The sequence below is a fragment of the Lissotriton helveticus genome, chromosome 12 (assembly GCF_964261635.1).
Source record: "Lissotriton helveticus chromosome 12, aLisHel1.1, whole genome shotgun sequence".
In the NCBI taxonomy this organism is placed as follows: Eukaryota; Metazoa; Chordata; class Amphibia; order Caudata; family Salamandridae; genus Lissotriton; species Lissotriton helveticus.
Genome location: NC_136073.1, coordinates 581,313,910 through 581,335,255, shown reverse-complemented (window position 1 = coordinate 581,335,255; position 21,346 = coordinate 581,313,910). Strand labels below are relative to the sequence as shown.

The following is a 21,346-nucleotide window of genomic DNA, read 5'->3' as shown; positions in this document are numbered from 1 at the left end:
AAGGGGGATGATCCATTTTATCCTTGGGGCTTTATAAGCCACACAAAAAACAATATGTGGCTTAGTGATTCAAAAGCAGTACCACAGACAGGACAGCTAGTATTAGGGTTCTTAGGGTTTGCCCATCTAGCTGTATATTCTGTGTTTGCAAGGTCCCATATCTGACCTTTTGATATAACTGTCCAAGGAGCGAGCCCTGGATGACGTCTAAAGAAGGTTCATACAGAGGGACAATCTTATGGTCAAGAAATTGAACTGTTAGACACCCTGGTTTACTGTTCTTTACAGTTTCTCCCCAGAAAGATTATCTGCACAACTCCTTTATTAATTGCCTTGATGTCAAATGAGAATCTTCTGGAGAGTCCCAAAGGTTATCAAGAGGGATGGATTGGAACATTTTCTTTACACACAACAACCATGGAATCCTCAGATGGTCCTCTGGTTTTAGAATCTCTCTAAGTGGAGCTCTATAGGGCTCCAACTCTGGTACTGACCACAGCCTGTGCCACAATAATAATGGACGCGCCTCAGTAGTAAATGAAATGGGATATAATCCCATATCTTGCATAGCTGAGAGCGTTTGGGAGCTCTATGGAAGGTATATAATCCATATGGGTTATCTCAAGAGTATCTACATACCCCACGTTGGTACTGAACTGGTTTAAACCAGTCCTATCTGCTTGAACACTACCATCCTCTATAGAATATAAATCAGTGAAATGCTTGGCCCACTTACAGTGTTCATTATGAAATGCAACTGAACTAACTGTCGAACGGCTGCCATGCGTCAATATGGCCCAAAATGTTTTTGAGTCCCCCTGTTTTGCTGCATGTACTAATTCTGCCCAGGCCTTAACCTTCCAGATATTTTGTGCTCTTTTAAGCTCAGACGTGTAGTTTTTCAGAGCCTCTGGCACTTGTCTTGATCTCCTAATTCTATGCATTCTTACAGTAAAAGTTTTGCTTTTCTACACTTGGCGTTGTACCAATGATGCTGTTTATTTAGGTTCCTAGTTTGTCTCCTAGATTCTCTGGGAGTCAAATCCTTTATCGATACAAATAAATCCTTGTGAAAGTTTATAATTTGGCTAGGTGCTACGCCTTATTTTTTTATTTTTTTATTTAAAAAGGTTTTATATAACGCTACTGGACCCAGGAGTATCAGAGCGCTTTACAGACAGGTAAAACATCTTGAAACAAAATTACAAAGTGAATAAAAAACTAGCATGGGATAAGGCATTTCACTTAGACGCGGGAATTGAGGAAAGAGAGTAATTAAGGGATAATTAAGGGAGATGGGGACGGTGAAAGATAGGAGAGAAAAGGGTAGAGGGAGAGGGAACTGAATCATTATAGCGACGTTAGGTACCCCAATATTTGTTGAGAAGAAGCACCTTGAGTCTTTTTTTGAAGAGAGGGTAGGAGGGGTTGCAGCGGAGATCTTTGGGGAGAGAGTTCCAAATCGTAGGGGCATTACCAGAGAAAGCACGTGATTGAGTCTTTTTACATTTGAGTCTCGGGGGGATGAGGACAAGGGCGTTAGTGCTTCTCAAGGACCTGGAGCAACCAGCTTTTTGTAGTTTGTCTAAGAGGTAAGAGGGGGTGTTTTGGTGAAGGGCTTTGTGAGTAATACATGCCATCTTGAAGGTGGATCTACCTTCAATCGGGAGCCAGTTGAGGTTTTTGAGGATAGGAGAAATGTGATCAAATCGTTTACAATCAGAGATAAGTCTGGCAGCCAGGTTGAGAACAGATTTAATCGGGTCAAGGTGGACTTTTAGGGTGCCTACAAGGGTGGAGTTGCCATAGTCAATTCATAGTCAATTCTGGAAAATACAAGAGATTGGACAACGATTTTGAAGTCATCCGCTGGGATGAAAGGTTTGATTTTTTTAAGGTGGAGAAGGGAGAAGAGAGCACCTTTTGCAGCATTTGTAATGTGAGGGATGAGAGTAAGATTCTTATCACTGCTGATACCCAGGGATTTGACAGAGTTAGAGGTGGAGAGGGAGCAGTTGAGTGCTTTGATATCATTGATCCAGAGTTGAATAGGCAGAGAACTGTTTTTGGGAGTGAAAAGGAAGATTTCAGTTTTTTGGGGATTCAGTTTGAGATGATTAAGATGGAACCAGGCTTGGACTTTATTCAAGGTATCATTGAGGATAAGAATGTCTTGGTGGGACTTGATCTTGTAATATAGTTGTGTGTCATCAGTGTAGAGGTGGTAACTGATATTCGCTTGTTTGAGAATAAGGGTGAGTGGTTCCATGAATAGATTAAATAGGGTTGGGGAAAGGATAGAGCCTTGTTGGACCCCAAGTGAGACAGGTTGGGGTTTGGAGAGGCAGTGACTGAGTTTAATTTGTTGGGATCTATTTTGGAGATGTGAGGTGAACCATTGGTGAACAATGCCCTCAAACCCAAAGGGGTCTTTGAGAGTATTAAGAAGGGTGGGATGGTGGACTGTATCAAACGCTGCAGAGAGGTCAAGGAGGATAAGGAGGGAGGATTCACCTTTGTCAAGAGAGCGATGAATATCATCAGTGATACTGAGCAAAGCAGTTTCAGTGCTGCATCTTTTTCTAAAACCAGATTGGAAAACGTTGAGGAGATTGAAGGAAGTGATATGTTTGTCTAACTGGGATAGTACACATTTTTCAAGGGCTTTGGAGAGGAAGGGAAGATTTGAGATAGGACGTAGATTGTTCAAATCATTAGGGTCAGCGGTGGGGTTTTTGAGGATGGGGGAGATTTGACCTAGTTGAAGGGATGCTGGGACACAACCAGTGGCAAGGGAGGAATTGATGATATTGGTCCAGATGGGGGCAATGATGTGTTTGAGTTCCTGAACCAATTGGGCGGGAAGAGGATCATTGGTGTGTGAAGATGGTTTGAGTTTAGAAATGATGTTGAGGACAGTAGATTCAGATACTGGACAAAATTCATTCCAGGAGGCGTTGTTTTTGGTAAGGGTGTCCTTAAAGTTAGAGTCAGGGTGGGGTGGAGATGGGAGGGGTAGAGAGAGGTTGTGGCACAAAGGGGCAGAGGAGCAAGGTGAAGTAGGAAAGTTAGGGAGGTGATGTTGGCTGAGGGTAGATTGGAATAGGAGAGGGGAAGAAGAGAAGGATAGTTCAATCGAGTTGACTTTATTCGAAAAGAAGCTGGCGATTTCTTCACATCTTTCAACAGTGGCTGGTATTTTAGGGGGACCAGAGGAAGTTTGTTTTTTAACAATGCTAAAGAGTTCTCTGGGACGGTTTTTTGCCTGGTCAAGTTGTGAACGGAGGAAGGAGGCTTTTTCAGCGAAGATGTGCTTCTTGTATTTGGCTCTGGCATTTCTAAGGGATATCAGGTTATCAGGGAGGGATGATTCCTCCATTAACGTTCAGACTGTCTGAGGGCCCGTCTTTCATTATTAAGGTCGGAGTTAAACCAGGATTTGGGAGGTATTTTTTTTTGTTCTTTAAGTTTGATTGGGGCAATTTGGTCAAGCGCTTGAAGGATAGAATTATTGTAATGTTCAGTTAGGTCATTGGTGCTGTGAGAGGAGGGGGGGAGGAGTAAGTTTGATTTGATAAAGGATTCCAACTGGCCAGGGGGAATAAGGTGAAGATTACGAGTAAGTTTCATGGGTAAAGTGCCGATAGGGGTGGGGCGAGTAACAGAGCAGTTCAAAGTGAAGAGGATAAGGTGATGATCAGACCAGTCAACTGGAAGAATCGTTGAGAGAGAGGCCAGATCTTTGCTAGTCATAATAGCATCAAGGGTGGCGCCTTTAGAGTGAGTCGGGGATTGGCAGAGTTGTGTCATGTCAGTAATGTCCATGGTATCTTTAAGGAGGATGACAGACGGTCATCATTTTTATTCCAGTGGATGTTCTAGTCGCCGAGAAAGAGATTCTTGGAGTGGGTGAGCAAAGATTGAGTGATAAGATCAGACAGCTCTTCGGTAAAGGGGATGGGATTGCCGGGGGGTGGTAGATAGTGTGTAAACGAATGGTGGAGGAGCCAGGAGCAGTAAGATCAACGCAAAGGTATTCAAAGCAAGAAGGGTCCTGGAGATGAACTAGCGTGAGATTAAGTTCCTTTTGAAAGATTAGGGCACGGCCACCTCCAATTTGCTTTATTCTGTCTTTCCTATTGATGGAATATCCAGGAGGAATGAGCAAGTCGAGGATAGGAGTCGGGGGTTGAGCCAGGTTTCAGTAAGGAGTGCAATGTCTATGTTTTCATTGAGAATGGTTTCCGCAATATCAGTCACATGGCAAGACGCGGATCGGCAGTTAATCAACATGCAGAAGAGGGATGAGGAGTCAGGGTATTGAGAGGAGGGATCAGGGAGGATAGATGTTAGTTGTTGAGAGGGTCTAGGTGATGTCGGGTAAATGGGGAGTCGGCTCGTTCCTAGGAGAACTGGGATGGTAGACTGTGGGAAAGGGGGACTAGAGGACAAAGAGGGAAGTGGAGACGGGGGGTTCGGGGATAAGTTAACTCCAAGGATATTGGGTATGCAACATGTTGAGCAGTGGTTATCATGGATGCTGTGTGAGTTTGGGGTGCATTGGAAGGATCAATGGGTTTGGGTGGGGTCAGGGAGTTTGTGGGGAGGGGTGAGCTATGCGAGGAGTAATCGATGTTACCAGTACTAGGGGAGCTGTTGCTGGAGGAAGTGAGAGGGGAGCTAATGTGTGATGATATGCTGTTTGGTGAAGGGACAGATGTGGGTGCGTGATCAGAAGAGTGGGCTTTAGTAAGGAGTGAGACATCGGATCTGAGGGAGGAGAGTTCTAAAAGAAAGGAAGAAAGGAGAAGTTCGACATTAAGGAGTGATAGTGTAAGAAGTGAATGGAGTGGATCAAAAGTTTTTTGGAGAAGTGAAGAGTTGGAGTTAGGATTAGGGAGAGGAAGGGGGGTAACCAGGGGGTGGAAGGAGAAGGGAGTTATGATGGGTGGGAAGTTTCGTATTGAGGAGGTGGGGGACCAAGGAGATCGGAGTGGTTGGGGCATTGCGTTTAAGAAGATCGTTTGTAAAATGAGGGGGGGATAGTACAAGATGTGGATGTAGGTGTAATGAGGGTTGCAGGAGAGATCAAGGGAGTGTGAGAGGGAATAGTCAGCGGAGGAGATGTGAGGGTTGCTGGGGGAGTATGGGGGGTGATTAAACGAGGGGGGAGAGGATATAGAGCATCCATGGAGTGGGTGTTACGGGAGTCAGAAGTAGAGAGGTAGATGGACGAAGGTGTATTATTGAGAATAGGGGGGTCCGTGAAAGAGGCTGGAGGAGACGAGGGAGAGTTGTCAGAAGAGGAGGATGGAGGGGGTTTGTTCAGGGGGAGATCACAGGGAGTGGAGTGTTCGGTAGAGCTTAAAGACTGCGAGGTTGTAGGGGAGGCAGGAGTGGGCGTGCCGTTAACAGGAGTATCAAACAAGTTAGAAGGCTTAAGAGAAGTGAGTGGAGTAGCCCTTAATTGAGGGAGGCAGAGGCAGGGCGTAGGGGTGGGGGGCAAGGAAGGAAGAGGGTGGTGCTGGGGTATTGAGGTGTGGGGGAGCGGGGAAGTAGGGTTGGGAGTCAAGGAAGGAAGAGGGTGGTGTTGAGTGATAGAGGGGATGGGTTGGGAGGCAAGGATGGAAGAGGGTGATGTTGAGGGATAGAGGGGTGAGGGAGCGAGGACGTATGGGTGTGAGTCAAGGATGGAAGAGGGTGGGGAAGGGACAGTGGGGGGTAGGGGGTGAGAGAATCACTGGTAGAGGTGGATGTGAGAGAGGCAGAAAAACTAGGTGATTGGGAGGTAAGGGTGTCGTTACCGTTTATACAGTTAAGAGTGGGGGTGGTTAGTAGTGATTGAGAGAGAACATCATGAATAGTGGAAGAGGAGGGGGAGACAGTAAGGAGAGATAAGGGGGAACGTGGGTGAAGGGAGTCAGAGCTGGAAATAAAGCAGTCAACTAGGGGAGACAGCTGCAGTTGAGTGTGGGCAACAGGGCTGGGTGGAAGAGTGGGTGAATCAGACAGGAGGGAACGTGGGGCAGGGGGGAGTAGGGTGTCAATGATAGTAACGGTTTTGAGAGTTCGAGTAGACAGTGTAGGTTGGGAGTAGACGTCACAGTTGGGAGAGGTTGTAGGTAGATCAGAGAGAAGAGTTAGGGGGGTAGGAGACAAGGGGGGGAGATAGTGGAACTAGGGGATGAGGGGGTGGGAGGGGGGATTCATCGAGGGATTGGGATAAGGCACTAAAGTGGAGTTCGAAGATGTAGAGGTGATTTTCAGATGCTTGCATGAGAATATTACCAGATTTGAAGATGGAAATATCAATTTCTCCAGGAAAGGAGGAGGAGGGAGTGGTGGAGAGTTTTAGACCGTACAGAATATTGCGAGAGTTAGTGATCGGGAGGTGTTGAAGAAATAGGCTTTTCCATTTGGAAGGCGTTTGGAGAAGAAGGTGTAGTTGGTGATTAAGGAGGAGTTAAGTGTATTATGGAAATCATCAGATAAGATTTCATGGTGGAGACTGAGGACCTTGTGTTTGAAGTTTTTCTTACCATGCTTGGTGAGGTGGGAAGGGTAGAGGATAGACCAGGAATTGGGGCCAAGTTTCGAGATAGGTGATACTGAGGAAGAAGGGGAGAGAGAGGGGGGAGGCATGATTAGGAGAGAATGTAGAGAGCGAGGAAGCACGCAGATTAAACCGTAAGATTAATCATAACAGGAAAATAGAAAGGCGGAACTATGGAAGAGGTACATTAAGCCAAAGCAGAATTGCAAGGAAATGGGGGAGAGCAAAATAAGAGAACAACCAATGGGGGGACAACATAATCAGATCAAATAAACAACAACAGACAGCAAAATCATATAAAATAAACAAAAATAATAGAACACGTCAAAAAGTGCATTCATGGATAAATAATAGGACTGAGTAATATGTGCAGTAAACTAAAAATGGGAGGTAAGTGAGTCGGCTAAGGAGAATAAACAACAGCAAAAATACAGTATAAGCTGCATAGATATCGCACAAAGGTTACGTTATTATAAGTCAATGGTAACCCGCTGCTGTGTTTAGATACTACAGGTGTCACCTGTGGACCTTCTACTTCCAAATCTTTGGTTGTATAGTGAAGTCCCAGCAATTCCCTATGCCCTATGCCAGCTTTGTATTCCAGATGTGGTTCTTATACCATTTTTTTTTTAGTATATGATTAGTGAGGCCCCTAGGGCATAGCTGTATTTGTGCAACTTAACGTATGCTAATTGAGAATCCAGCAATGTACCTTGACCTTTGATCTCATAAAGAGTGCAGACGGTTTGAGTTTAGAATAAATACATATAGATATGGTATAAACCTTGTGTGGTGTCCTTTCATTTGGTAATCAAAGGATTATACATAGTAAAACAACTGGCTTCACATGCTCTCTGACGTCTTAGCCTATTGATTGCTGGTCTAGGCTACACTAGGATTGCTATCTATAGGGTAGGCTTTACAGCCACCATCAAGAAGGGTTGAATTAGACTGGTGCAAGGTGCCCACTAGAGCTAGTGGACATCATATGTCGGGCTAACTTATCAAAAGCACAACTCCGGGGTGGTCCTGTAGAAGTGACATAATCTTTGAAGTATATTGCAGTCCAAAGCTTTTTCAAATCCAACAAGTCGGTCATTGACTGCTGTTCCGGGTCAGAGCCAGTCCAAGATCGCCGCCACCTTGCCGAGCCAGGCTCAGGGAGCTGCTGTAGACCCTTGTTTTTTTTTTTGGTGCAGTCCTGTTTCTATTACCATTACCAGTTGCTGCCATTTTCGTGGGGAATATGCTTGAGGCAGAATGGAGAAGCAGTTTTGTGTTCAAAATGGCTGGGGGCAATAAAAACCGCAGTGCAACCGACCAACAGCTGTACTGTACAGTCACAAATTCCGAAATCTGACCCACTCCTGGAGCCAGGACGTCGAGGGGTCTCCCTGTCTATTATCTTGATGGGACACTCTGCCCATTCAGTAAATGATTCGGTATGTGCAATTCAAATCAAATCAAACGGTCTCGCCTGAGACTGACCTTCGGGTCGTGAAAACGTTGAAAGCAGACCAGCTCATCCGATCAGGGGTCGGCCCAACGGGAACTCTCCGCACGGCTCCGGTCGGGCTCTGCCTCAGAAGACCTACGGCCCGGCGAGTGGCTGTTACGTGACGCCGGGTCTGAATAGAACCTCCGAGAGGCTCCAGGAGACTCAGCCGGCGCGGAGGGGTGGGGGCAGAGCGGCCCGCTCGACGCGATCAGGCATGGACCAAGGCCGCCATGGGACTCCGCGTCCCCAGAGAAGCAGGCTCCAGGAGGCTCGGAGGTCGGAAACCCGAGCGCACCCTCTCCCGAGACCAACGTTCCAAGGCTACACCTCGGCGCTCTAGCGCGGCGACCATCTGCACAAACAAACAGGCTCGGGAGGCACGGAGCTCACAGATTGGAGTGGGCTCGTCCCCCAGACCCCGAGATCGATGTCTCCCAGGATCCGGTCTAGCGATCGATTGGCACCGCCACAGATGGGGACAGTTTCGTTACCGCAACCAGGGCATGATGCCCGATCCGGGGTGGTCTGCTCACAGCAAGCTCGGGGCTCCGCATCCACTTCAGCCGGCAGCCCAGGGTCCGAGGCAGTCCTGGGGAACAGTCGTCGCGTCGAGAGCATCCAGGTAGGAAATCTGTATGGAAACACTATTTAGCAGTGCTTGTCCGGGTTGATAAAGTTGCCGCCGTTATCCTTTTTCTAAAGGAGCTGGTAGCGGGGTGGATGGGGGGGCATAATCAGGGATGGGCCTGGATACACTCCCATTTTAAGGCCTTTATGTTGTTAGTTAGGACTGCTTTCCCTAATATACTAGGCTTAATCGCTTCTATGTGGGATGTAAATGGACCAGTGAGTTCCAACATCAGGGAATTGTGGTCACTATATACTCTTCCCACTACTATCAAGTAGTCACCCATATAGGCCCAAAGGTGCAAGGAAATAAATATAGAATCTATTCTACTTGTGTTATTTGCACATCTAAAGGTTATTGCGCTTTCTTGGGTTGACACGACCTCCCATTGCCCGCTCTTAGCCCACTTCTTAATGTAATAACCAGTCATTTTAAAGCCAGAGTTGAGCATTTTTTTACTTGGGAGATGCCCAATCTTGGAATATTCCATGAGACGTCCTGCTCGTGAATATGGATGAAATATGGCTATCCAAGGGTTCCATTGTAACATTAAAATTGCCTGCCACTATTGTGTAGGCTTCAAAAGGCAAGAAGTTTTGCTGATTTTCAAAAGGATTAATGTCAAGGATTCCTTCTACTTGCCCTAGGGTCTATTATAAACATTCAAAATTTAGAGGCAGGAGTTGTCTTTACATAGTTTCAATCCTAGTAACTCGGGTGTAGTTCCAGCAAGTAGGGTGGTTTTACAACTCAATGATTTTTTTACCCAAGTTGCCATACGCTTAAGAAGAGGACTTAGTGGTGTGCAGCGCTTCTGGCTCACGAAATTCCAGGTACTGGAGGAGATCACAGGGGAGGCTGTGGCCCGTACACTGCTAGTAGCCCTCCTAGGTTATGACAAGTGACAAGGACGCCCGAAGGACTACCGGTGACCTGTGGTCCTAAGCCTGCTATTGGCGCGATGTATAACAGCTATGGGCTGGTTGTGGGATCCCCTTCCCACTGTGAAAGAGTGGCATGCTGACATAATGCATTGCAATACCCAATCAGATGCTTACCACGATCTTATGCCACCTTATAACTGCCCAAAAGGTAAATGGGGCCCATACCAGGAGTACTTTGCGCGTGCGAGGAGTGATAAAGATGCGAATGGGGAGGCAAGTGGTGTAGTGTAATAGGTTCCGCATGGTGGCCTACCCTGCTCGTTTGTCGGCCCCGTTACACACCTTGTATGCGAGGGGTGGCGTTGAGATGAGGTAAAGACTCCTGTTTCACATGATCTGTGCCAATACATGAAAGGACATCTGCGAGGAAAGCATGTATATTTGTTATGAACTGTCCGTATTTGCTGTTGCATGCTGCACTGTATGTTCAGCTTGAATCATAACCATGCTTGCTACAAACCTGTAATGATTTTTAATCTGTCACATGCAACTCTTCTGTGCTGGAAATGCCATTCTATATCTCCTGATTGTTGAACAAAATGAATAGAAAGTTTTAAAAAAAGAAAGAAAATGAGTTCTAGACCTACATGTTGTTAATCAGGGGTCTCAGATTAGCTTTTATCTTTTTCCGATGGATTTCCGATGGATTCAAATCAGATGTTTGATCCAAGTGGGCGGCATTAGAGCAATGCAAAGCTCAACATATGCCAAAGAATATGATCGAGCCACCTGCACAAGAAGTTGCTTACCTTATAGATTTGGGCCCAACAACTTTTTCCATGTCAGGGAGCACTGGAACACAATGCCCACATTGCTGGGGGTGAAAATTGCAAAAAACACAGTTGATGGACAGAATGTAGAACAATGTCATACATTCATCCCAGTACAAGGATCTGGGCATACATCCATCGTTTTTTTTGCACTCCACACCACCCTGGGTTAGACACTGGCTATATGCAAATCAGCTCTGACCCTGTGCCTCATGGGAACAGTCCAGTCCGAACTACCAAGCCATGTCTTTCCCAGACCTGAATCAAGCATCCAAGGACCGGTTACTGGCTATCAGCCTTCATCAGCCTGGATAGCTTGACTCCAGTGGTGTGGCGAGCCTGGGACTCACGTCTGAGCATACCCAGCCCACTCGGGGTGAAAATTGCAAAAAACACAGTTGATGGACAGAATGTAGAACAATGTCATACATTCATCCCAGTACAAGGATCTGGGCATAAATCCATCGTTTTTTTGCACTCCACACCACCCTGGGTTAGACACTGGCTATATGCAAATCAGCTCTGACCCTGTGCCTCATGGGAACAGTCCAGTCCGAACTACCAAGCCATGTCTTTCCCAGACCGGAATCAAGCATCCAAGGACCGGTTTCTGGCTATCAGCCTTCATCAGCCTGGATAGCTTGACTCCAGTGGTGTGGAGAGCCTGGGACTCACGTCTGAGCATACCCAGCCCACTTGGGGTGAAAATTGCAAAAAACACAGTTGATGGACAGAATGTAGAACAATGTCATACATTCATCCCAGTACAAGGATCTGGGCATAAATCCATCGTTTTTTTGCACTCCACACCACCCTGGGTTAGACACTGGCTATATGCAAATCAGCTCTGACCCTGTGCCTCATGGGAACAGTCCAGTCCGAACTACCAAGCCATGTCTTTCCCAGACCGGAATCAAGCATCCAAGGACCGGTTTCTGGCTATCAGCCTTCATCAGCCTGGATAGCTTGACTCCAGTGGTGTGGAGAGCCTGGGACTCACGTCTGAGCATACCCAGCCCACTCGGGGTGAAAATTGCAAAAAACACAGTTGATGGACAGAATGTAGAACAATGTCATACATTCATCCCAGTACAAGGATCTGGGCATAAATCCATCGTTTTTTTGCACTCCACACCACCCTGGGTTAGACACTGGCTATACGCAAATCAGCTCTGACCCCCTGCCTCATGGGAACAGTCCAGTCCGAACTACCAAGCCATGTCTTTCCCAGACCGGAATCAAGCACAGGGTCAGAGCTGATTTGCACATAGCCAGTGTCTAACCCAGGGTGGTGTGGAGTGCACAAAAACGATGGATTTAGGCCCAGATCCTTATACTGGGGTGAATGTATGACATTGTTCTACATTCTGTCCATCAACTGTGTTTTTTGCAATTTTCACCCCGAGTGGGCTGGGTATGCTCAGACGTGAGTCCCAGGCTCTCCACACCACTGGAGTCAAGCTATCCAGGCTGATGAAGGCTGATAGCCAGAAACCGGTCCTTGGATGCTTGATTGCGGTCTGGGAAAGACATGGCTTGGTAGTTCGGACTGGACTGTTCCCATGAGGCACTGGGTCAGAGCTGATTTTCACATAGCCAGTGTCTAACCCAGGGTGGTGTGGAGTGCAAACAAACGATGGATTTAGGCCCAGATCCTTGTACTGGGGTGAATGTATGACATTGTTCTACATTCTGTCCATCAACTGTGTTTTTTGCAATTTTCACCCCGAGTGGGCTGGGTATGCTCAGACGTGAGTCCCAGGCTCTCCACACCACTGGAGTCAAGCTATCCAGGCTGATGAAGGCTGATAGCCAGAAACCGGTCCTTGGATGCTTGATTCCGGTCTGGGAAAGACATGGCTTGGTAGTTCGGACTGGACTGTTCCCATGAGGCACAGGGTCAGAGCTGATTTGCACATAGCCAGTGTCTAACCCAGAGTGGTGTGGAGTGCAAAAAAACGATGGATTTAGGCCCAGATCCTTGTACTGGGGTGAATGTATGACATTGTTCTACATTCTGTCCATCAACTGTGTTTTTTGCACATTGCTGGTTTCAGCAGATACATGCACGTCTCCGAAAATTCCTGAGTTCTCATGAAGGATTTCTTTCTGATGTCCCCATCTTGTCAGTGCCATACATGGGATATCATTTAATTGAGCAGTGCTTGAGCAAATGTTCTTGCAATGAAAGAACTTTTTAGTTAAAATAAAATAAAATAAAATAAATGTTTGTTGCATTGCCCATTTTAAAGACTGCATCCTTCTCTTTAACTCCTTGTTAGAGAGTATTCAGGCTGGAAACATGCTTAGAAACAATTGTATGCATGGAGGCAAAACTATAGATTATTTTACTTCATGAATTATACACTTCATTCTAAAGTTGCATAGTGATTCATTCACCTTTATTTCATAGAACTAGTGGGGTAGCTCTGGTGTAGGGAGTCTTTTTCTGGATTTGTTTCCCTTAAAATCGCGGTAGGCTTCTGATGAAACATGGCGGTACAAAAGGGGGTGGCGATGGACGGAGCATCTGAACCAATCAAACACTCACACCCAGTCAAAAGATCTGGGTTTATTCCATCACCATTCTTTAGCCCACTCTGCCACCCCAGTTCAGACATGGCCATATGCAAATCACTCTGACCCTGTGCCTCATGGGAACAGTTCAGCCCGAACTGCCAAGACATGCCTTCCCTGGACCGGAAACAAGCTTCCTAGGACCGGTTTCTGGCATTTCAGCCGTCTTCAGCCAAGCTGCTTGAATCCAGTGGCAAAGTGAGCAAGGGACTCACGTCTGAGCATACCCTGCCAACTTATGATGAACAAAGCGGTACAAAAGGGGGTGGCGATGCACGGAGCATCTGAACCAATGAAACACTCACACCCAGTCAAAGGATCTGGGTTTAATCCATCACCGTTCTTTAGCCCACTCTGCCACCCCGGTTCAGACATGGCCATATGCAAATCAGTCTGACCCTGTGCCTCATGGGAACAGTTCAGCCCAAACTGCCAAGACATGCCTTCCCTGGACTGGAAGCAAGCTTCCTAGGACCGATTTCTGGCATTTCAGCTGTCTTCAGCCTGGCTTGCTTGAATCCAGTGGCAAAGTGAGCAAGGGACTCACGTCTGAGCATACCCTGCCAACTTATGGTGAACAAAGCGGTACGAAAGGGGGTGGCGATGGACGGAGCATCTGAACCAATCAAACACTCACACCCAGTCAAAAGATCTGGGTTTAATCCATCACCGTTCTTTAGCCCACTCTGCCACCCCAGTTCAGACATGGCCATATGCAAATCAGTGTGACCCTGTGCCTCATGGGAACAGTTCAGCCCGAACTGCCAAGTTCGGGCTGAACTGGCAGAGTGGGCTAAAGAACGGTGATGGATTAAACCCAGATCTGTTGACTGGGTGTGAGTGCTTGATTGGTTCAGATGCTCCGTCCATCACAACCCCCTTTTGTACCGCTTTGTTCACCATAAGTTGGCAGGGTATGCTCAGACGTGAGTCCCTTCCTTACTTTGCAACTGGATTCAAGCAAGCCTGGCTGAAGACGGCTGAAATGCCAGATACCGGTCCTAGGAAGCTTGTTTCCGGTCCAGGGAAGGCATGGCTTGGCAGTTGGGGCTGGACTGTTCCCATGAGGCACAGGGTAAGACTGATTTGCATATGGTCATGTCTGAACTGGGGTGGCAGAGTGGGCTAAAGAACGGTGATGGATTAAACCCAGATCTGTTGACTAGGTGTGAGTGTTTGATTGGTTCAGATGCTCCGTCCATCACCACCCACTTTTGTACCGCTCTGATAAAACATGGACATCAGTAAGGAAGAAGAAGGCTGAGTACAATGGTAGGTGTCAGAAGGGGTGAAATAGTGGCCATGGTTGGGAGCATGAAGGGATGAGTGGCTATCAGAAGAGGTACAGTAGATGTAGAAGATGGGGCATAATGGTATTAAAAAGAATAGAATGGTGGCACAATAAGCACAATGAAGGTAAAGAAGAGGATGAAGCAGTAGGATGATGAGGGAAGAAGTATTACTCTGCTGCAATCTGCAGGATGGTTTGGATATCTACATGATGGTTATATCTGTGACGAGATACAGGGAAGGAGGTTTATACAAGAGCGGGATGGAGGTTCATGGTTTAAACGGCTGTGGTTGAATGAGAACTGGTGATGCTGAACAGTAGAATAAGAGGGTAGTGAGAACTAGAATGGGGGTGGAGATAAATGAGATGGTTTATGTGATGGTATTTCATGTATGCAGTGTTGAAAAGTAATGAAATAGTAGGATTGCAAGTAATAGGGTGCAGTTGCTGGTGAGCTACAATCACATGATAGGAGACATAGAGTATGGGAAAAGGTGAGTTGTGGGTTGAGATGCACAAAAGAATGGGGAGGTGACAGTAGGATAGTGATGGAAAGCAAAGGGTAAAAAAAGCATGGAAATTGATAGAGGCATTTGATAGTGGTTGCTCTTGTAAGGAATGGATAGAAGAGGTTTTTAAAAATGTCTATTTTGTTAACACATGGTGATGACTTTTAGGAAGATGGCTGGGCTGGGACTGTTGGAGGACTGGATTGAAAGAAATCAACATGGTGTTTGGATTGGTACGAATTGGTGAAAGTGAAATGGGATGGGTGCATAAGTAGAATGGTAGTATGCTCCTACATGAGATGCAGTGGGGTATTATTTCAAGATGCAATGGTTAGGTGAAGATGGGAAAATGGAAGGTGAATCTGTAAGTGGTAGGATAACTGTCAAATGCGTAGACTAGTGATGCTTCTGGTGAGGTTGTGAGAGAACAGTAGGGAAGTGGGTTAAACAATAGGCTGTCAAGCTATTTGCTGCCGCCTCATGTTCCTATGACCAGCTGCACTATTTTGAGAGGATACCATTCCTGGGGCCAGTCTGCTTTTGGGGCAATACTTCTCTCTTGTGACTTTAAGATATTTGGATTATTAAATAACTACCTTGGAATTATAATTATTTGAGTGGGTAAAAGAAGAGAGGTCCACACTAAATGATTTTTCAGTGTTGTTTATTTTGTATGCTCTTCAAAATGGTTTTGCCAGGGTTTGCCTTCGTGGATATTACATCTTATCCACAGTTTAAGCGTCTTTACAGTCATCTGGTTTCTCAGGCGTTCGTAAGGGGAATCCTTTCGTGCTTCAGGTTTTCCACCAACCAAAAGAAAGGAAAAGAAAACGGTGTGAGAAAATGGCTTGACTTTCTCACTGTCACCTATCCGGGAAAAGGAGTGAGGAGACACCCAGCGCTCTTTTACGGGGAAAAGGCGTGTCTGTGAAGGGAGAGTAGTCGGGTTGGTTCTGTGGGGAATTAGTCTGGCTTCTCACCGCTGTCCTTCTCCCTCCTTCCAGCCCACCCCGCAAACCGTGCATGCACCTGTCAGAGCCACGCTCCTCCTAGAGCGTGGCTGGGCGGTAAGTGGCTACGTTGGCCTCCTGGTTCTCCTGTCATCTCGGGTTCCCACCGCTGAGCTGTCAATACGGGAACTGGGGAGTCTTCTTCATCGGCTCTCAGTTTCTCCTCTCGGGCTCTGCACTTGGCGTCTTCACTCTTCCGGGGTCTATTCCAGTCCGTCCTTGCGTCCCATGCCTCGTCTTCAATAGGACTATGGCTGATGACACCGGGCCGGGGGACGGGGCCTTCTGGATACGGCTCCCAGTTAAAGGGGCCACTTGTATCCCAGGATGTGTCTCGGTCCCTTGGAGTGAACCAGTCCAGGGAATCCTCAGTCTGTGAAAAAAGGAAAGGATCCCGGTTTCCATGAGCATGCCACCATTTGACCATTGGTTCGGTATGCCCACCGGCAAGGGGGGCTCCATGACATACCCCACCCAGACCTGTCCCGCTCTGGGAGAGGGAGCATGCGGGAAAGAAAATCAGCACTACCATTCTCTGTTCCTTTTCTGTGCTGTACCTCAAAGACATAGGTTTGAAGGGAAAGGAACCACCTGAGTATGCAAGGGTTATTCCTTGAATTCTGACTCATCCATTGAAGTGGGGCATGGTCGGTATATAAGATAAAGAGATTCCCCTCGAGGTAATAACATAGTTTCTCGACTGCCCATTTTATGGCGAGGCACTCCTTTTCTATGGTGGGATACTTTCTCTCCCGGGAAAAGAGCTTCCTGCTGATGAACAGTATAGGGTGTTCTATACCCTGTGGAGAAAATTGGGAGAGAACCGCCCCTACCCCACTGTCAGAGGCATCTGTATGAAGGACAAAGGGTTTGGAAAAATCGGGTGAGGACAGGACCGGACTGCTTGTGATGGCTTTCTTAAGTTGGAGAAAAGCTTCTTTGATTGTGTCGGTAGGGTGTAAGAGGTCAGCAGCTTTGGCTTCCTTTTTAAGAGGTCGGTGAGGGGACCCGCTATTTCTGAGTAGTGGGGAATGAATCTTCTGTAGTACCCCAACAACCCGAGAAAGGCCCTGACTTCCCATTCGGTGGAAGGAAAAGTGGTGTCTAGGATCGCTCTCACTTTCTCGGCTTGGGGTTCTATCACCCCGTTCCCTAGGACATAGCCAAGGTATTTGGTTTTTCGGAAGGCCACCTTGGATTTTTTTGCATTAATGTGTAGACCTGCTTCGGATAAGGCTAGGAGTATTTTCTTACAGTGGGCCAGATGTTCTTCCCACGTAGGGCTAAAGATAACAATATCGTCCAGATAGGCTGACGAAAACTCCTGGTGTTCACGGAGCTTGGTGTTCATTAAACGCTGAAAGGTGGCAGGAGCTCCGTGAATACCGAAGGGTAAGACTGTGAACTCTTCGAGGCCATCTGGAGTGATGAAAGCGATCTTTGCTTGGCCTTGTTCCCTTAGGAGACTTGCCATATAATATACTGGGCGTCCCCCAACTTCTCGATCAACTCATCTATCCTCGGCAGAGGGTATGAGTCAAATTGAGAAATGGCATTTACCGCCCTGAAATCTATACAGAAGTGAATGGTGCCATCAGGCTTTGGTACCAAGACGATGGGGGAGGCCCACTAGCTCCTGAAGGGACGGATGACACCCATCTCCAACATGGCCTGGATCTCATTTTGTACGGCGGTTGTCCTGGAAGGCGGAATGCGGTAGGGTCATTATATGATGACCAGGGGCTGTCTCAATGGCATGTTCAACTAAGGTAGTTCTCCCCGGTTTGTCTGAGAACATCGGAGAGAACAGTTGAAGCAACCAATTTAGGGACTGTTGTTGTTGGGAGAGGGACTGGTTTATCACCAGTTGAGGCAGGGTACAAGGGGCCTCTTCTTGTTTTGTTGTTACCAAATGTGCTGTTTTAGGGAGGAAGCCCAACCATTTTTTTTAGGAAGTTGATGTGATAGGTTTAGACCTTGGAGGGTTTTACCTGCACTTTATAGGCCGCTTTTCCTACTGTCCCTACCACCTTTCAGGGTCCCATCCATTCTGCTCTGAATTTGCTGATGGAGGATGGGAGTAGAACCAACACCCAATCATCGATGGCAAGCGTTCGCCACTTCTTTCTTTTGTCATACTGGTACCGCTGTCTGCCTTGCTGCTTTTTAAGGTTGGAATAGGCGAGGTCACAAAGTTTGCCTATTCTAGACCAAAGGTTGTGTGTATATTCTAGGAAACTCCTGGTTTCGTACTCCTCCTCTTTCTCCCATGCCTCCTTCGTCATCTCCAGGAACGTTCTGGGTTGCCTCCCATACAGCAATTCAAAAGAGGAACAACCCAGACTGCTCTGAACCTGACTACGGATGACATATAAGGCAAGAGGAAGGAGCTGATCCCAGTCTTTCCCCACGTTTTGCAACATCTTTTTCAGGGTGAGATTCAGGGTTCCGTTATACCTCTCCACTAGCCCATCAGTTTGTGGATGGTACACTGATGTCTGGATATGCCCAATGTTTAGGGTTCGGCACACTTCCTTCATCAGGCGAGATACAAACAGGGCCCCTTGATCCGTTACGATCTCCCTGGGAAATCCCACCCTGGAGAAGAGTTCGATCAACTTCTCTGTGATATTCTTTGTTGTTGGTGCTCTTAGGGGAAAGGCCTCGGGGTAGCGAGTGGAGTAATCTACTATAACCAGGGCATACATGTGTCCTTTCTTGGTTTTTGGTAAGGGGCCTATTAAATCCATCCCGACCCTTTCAAATGGATGACCGATTATCTGGAGTGGTTGAAGGGGAACGGGGGGAGGCCGATAGGGGTTCTTTTTCTGACAGACCTCGCATTGCCGACAGTAGGAGTTTATGGTCCCATATACCCCAGGCCAATAGAAATGTCAGAGTATATTCTGTGTGGTTTTCTCTACCCTGTGTGCCCTGCGGTGAGGTGTGCGTGTGCAAAAAAAAAGGATTTGTTCCCTAAAGGCCAGGGGTACAAGCAACTGGGGTGAGGCATCTCTCTTTTCTTCTCAGTGTAACAGCCCTTTTTCTATAAATAACTTGGGATATCTTAGGGGTACGGTAGGGTCAGGGTTCTGGGCGGCTTGCCAGGCATTACGCAGGGTAGGATCATTGCCCTGAGCATATTTAAAGTTCCTGTCTAAGAGCCATGGTTCGGGTGTCAGAAGGGCCTTTTGTGGAGTACTGAGGCCGATGTCTTTCCCTTCTCCACCGTATGGGGTCTGTACAGTGGCAAAGAATAGCTCCAGGAACCCTGGATTATCAGTCCCAATGAGAAGCTCTTCCAGTAGGTCACTCAATACCCCTACACGTACTTCATAAGGAGGTCCTTGCTGGGTTTTGAGGGTTACTACTGCTAGGGGGTAAGGTTTAATGTCCCCTTGTACGCACCATATGTGCACAAGCGAGTTGGTTTTAACCTGCTCTTTTTCTACCAGACATTCCTGGATTACTGATTGGCGTCAGCCCGAGTCCAACAAGGCTTTGGCCCACCGTCCATTCACACCTACATAAAATGCACTTCCAAGTTCCGCGGTGTAAAAGACCGTCCTGGGGGCATAACTGATGTCCCTGGGTTCCTCTGTTTTTTTTTTGTGGGGACACAACCAAACGATGTGTCCCCATTCCCCACAATCAAAACACTGTGGTCCTCTGTGTATGGGTACTTCTGATTTATAGGGTCAGAGTCTCTGGGGCTCAGTCTGGCTTTGGGGGTGCCCCTTTGTCCTGTTTTCCTGGGTTGGGATGACCGGGTCTCTCTGGCTCCCGCAGTGAGGTCCGGGGTTGTGCCCTGGAGAATGTTGCGGCCATCTCCATGGCTTGTTCTGTGGTGAGGTGTGAATGCTGCTTCAACCACCTCTGGGTATTGTACAGGAGGGCCTAAAAAAACTGCTCCAGATAGATGGAATACATTATTTCTTCCTTGCTTCTCTCATTCGGTTTTAGCCACTTATCGGCAGCAGCTGTCAGGCTAAAGAAAAGGCTTTTGGGATTCTCTCCGGGTGCCCCCTTTTCCTTGCGGAAGCGGACCCGGTGGGCTTCTGCGTCTAGTCCAAGGTGATCCAATATGACTGTCTTTATCTCTGCATAAGGGGTATTACCACTGGTGTTGGCAACTTGGTACGCCACCTACGCCTCTCCTGTGGGAAGAGGCGCCAAGAAGAAAGGCAGTTGTTCCTGGGGCCAACCGCATGCTCTGGCCGCCCACTCGAAATTTAGAAGGAAGGCATCTGGGTCCTCTCCCGCTATGTACTTCTGTAGGGAGACCCCCAGGGGTCCTGGGCGCTGCTACTCCCTTCCCGTATCCTGGAGGATGTTGGTTCCTCTGTTACTTTCTGGAGGCCCTAGAGCTGGGCCGCTATGCTGGACTTAATTAGGTCTCAGTCGGCCTTGGCTGAGGTCATCTGCCGCTGTACTGTCCATTCCAGCTTCTCCTCTCCCTTTACAATATGTTGTATCAAGGCATCCATTATGTCGGTACTAATGGAGGGGGTGCCCGCATTCTCCACCACTTGTGAGCGGGTAGAAGAAAAGAGGTTCACACTAAATAATTTTTTAGTGGTCTTTATTTTTGTACGCTCTTCTAAATGGTTTTGCCAGGGTTTGCCTTTGTGGATAATACGTCTTATCCACATCTTCACAATTCTCCGGTTTCTCAGGCATTCGTAAGAGGAATCCTTTCTTGCTTCAGGTTTTCCACCAACCAAAGGAAAGGAAAAGAAAAGAAAAGGGTGTGAGAAAATAGCTTTACTTTCTCACCGTCACCAAACAGGAAAAAGGAGTGAGGAGACACCCAGGGCTCTTTTATGGGAAAAAGGCGTGTCTGTGAAGGGAGAGTAGTCAGGTTGGTTCTGTGGGGAATTAGTCTGGCTTCTCACCACCGACCTTCTCCTGCCTCCCAGCCCACCCCGCAAACTGTGCATGCACCTAAGAGAGACCCGCTCCTCCTGCAGCGCGGCTGGGCGGTGAGTGGATACGTTGGCCTCCTGGTTCTCCTGTTGTCTCGGGTTGCCGCCACTGGGCTGTCAATATGGGAACCAGGGTGTCTTCTTCCTCGTCTCTCGGTTTCTCCTCTCGGGCTCTGCACTCGGCGTCTTCACTCTTCCGGGGTCTATTCCAGTCCATCCATGCATCCCATGCCTCGTCCTCAATAGGATTAGGGCTGATGACACTAGGCCAGGGGGCTGAGTCTTCTGGCTACGGCTCCCAGTTAAATGGGCCGCTTGTATCCCAGGATGTGTGTCAGTCCCTTGCAGTGAACCAGTCCGGGGAATCAGCCATCTGTGAAAAAAGGAGAGGATCCAGGTTTCCATGAGCATGCCACCATTCGACCATTGTTTCGGTATGCCCATCGGCAAGGGGGGCTCCATGACAAATTAGTATGCCACAATGTGGCATTGACAGAGACTCCAGAGGTTGTACTCATTTGATTTTGAGAATACTTTGTGGAACTTTTTCCTGTTTTTGATGCTTCAATGACTTTTAAAACACTGTTCCATATAAAAGCCCCAGGAAATCTAGAAGAAGAAACAAGTTTTCATTCAAAAAG

The 21,346-nt window shown here is 47.4% G+C and overlaps 1 protein-coding gene across 3 annotated transcripts in view; it reads left to right on the top strand.

Annotated features, from left to right (window-relative positions):
* The window catches only part of DRC7 (dynein regulatory complex subunit 7), a 323,191-nt gene that overhangs the window by 147,511 nt on the left and 154,334 nt on the right, over positions 1-21,346 (top strand). The gene's annotated exons all lie outside the window — the stretch shown is intronic.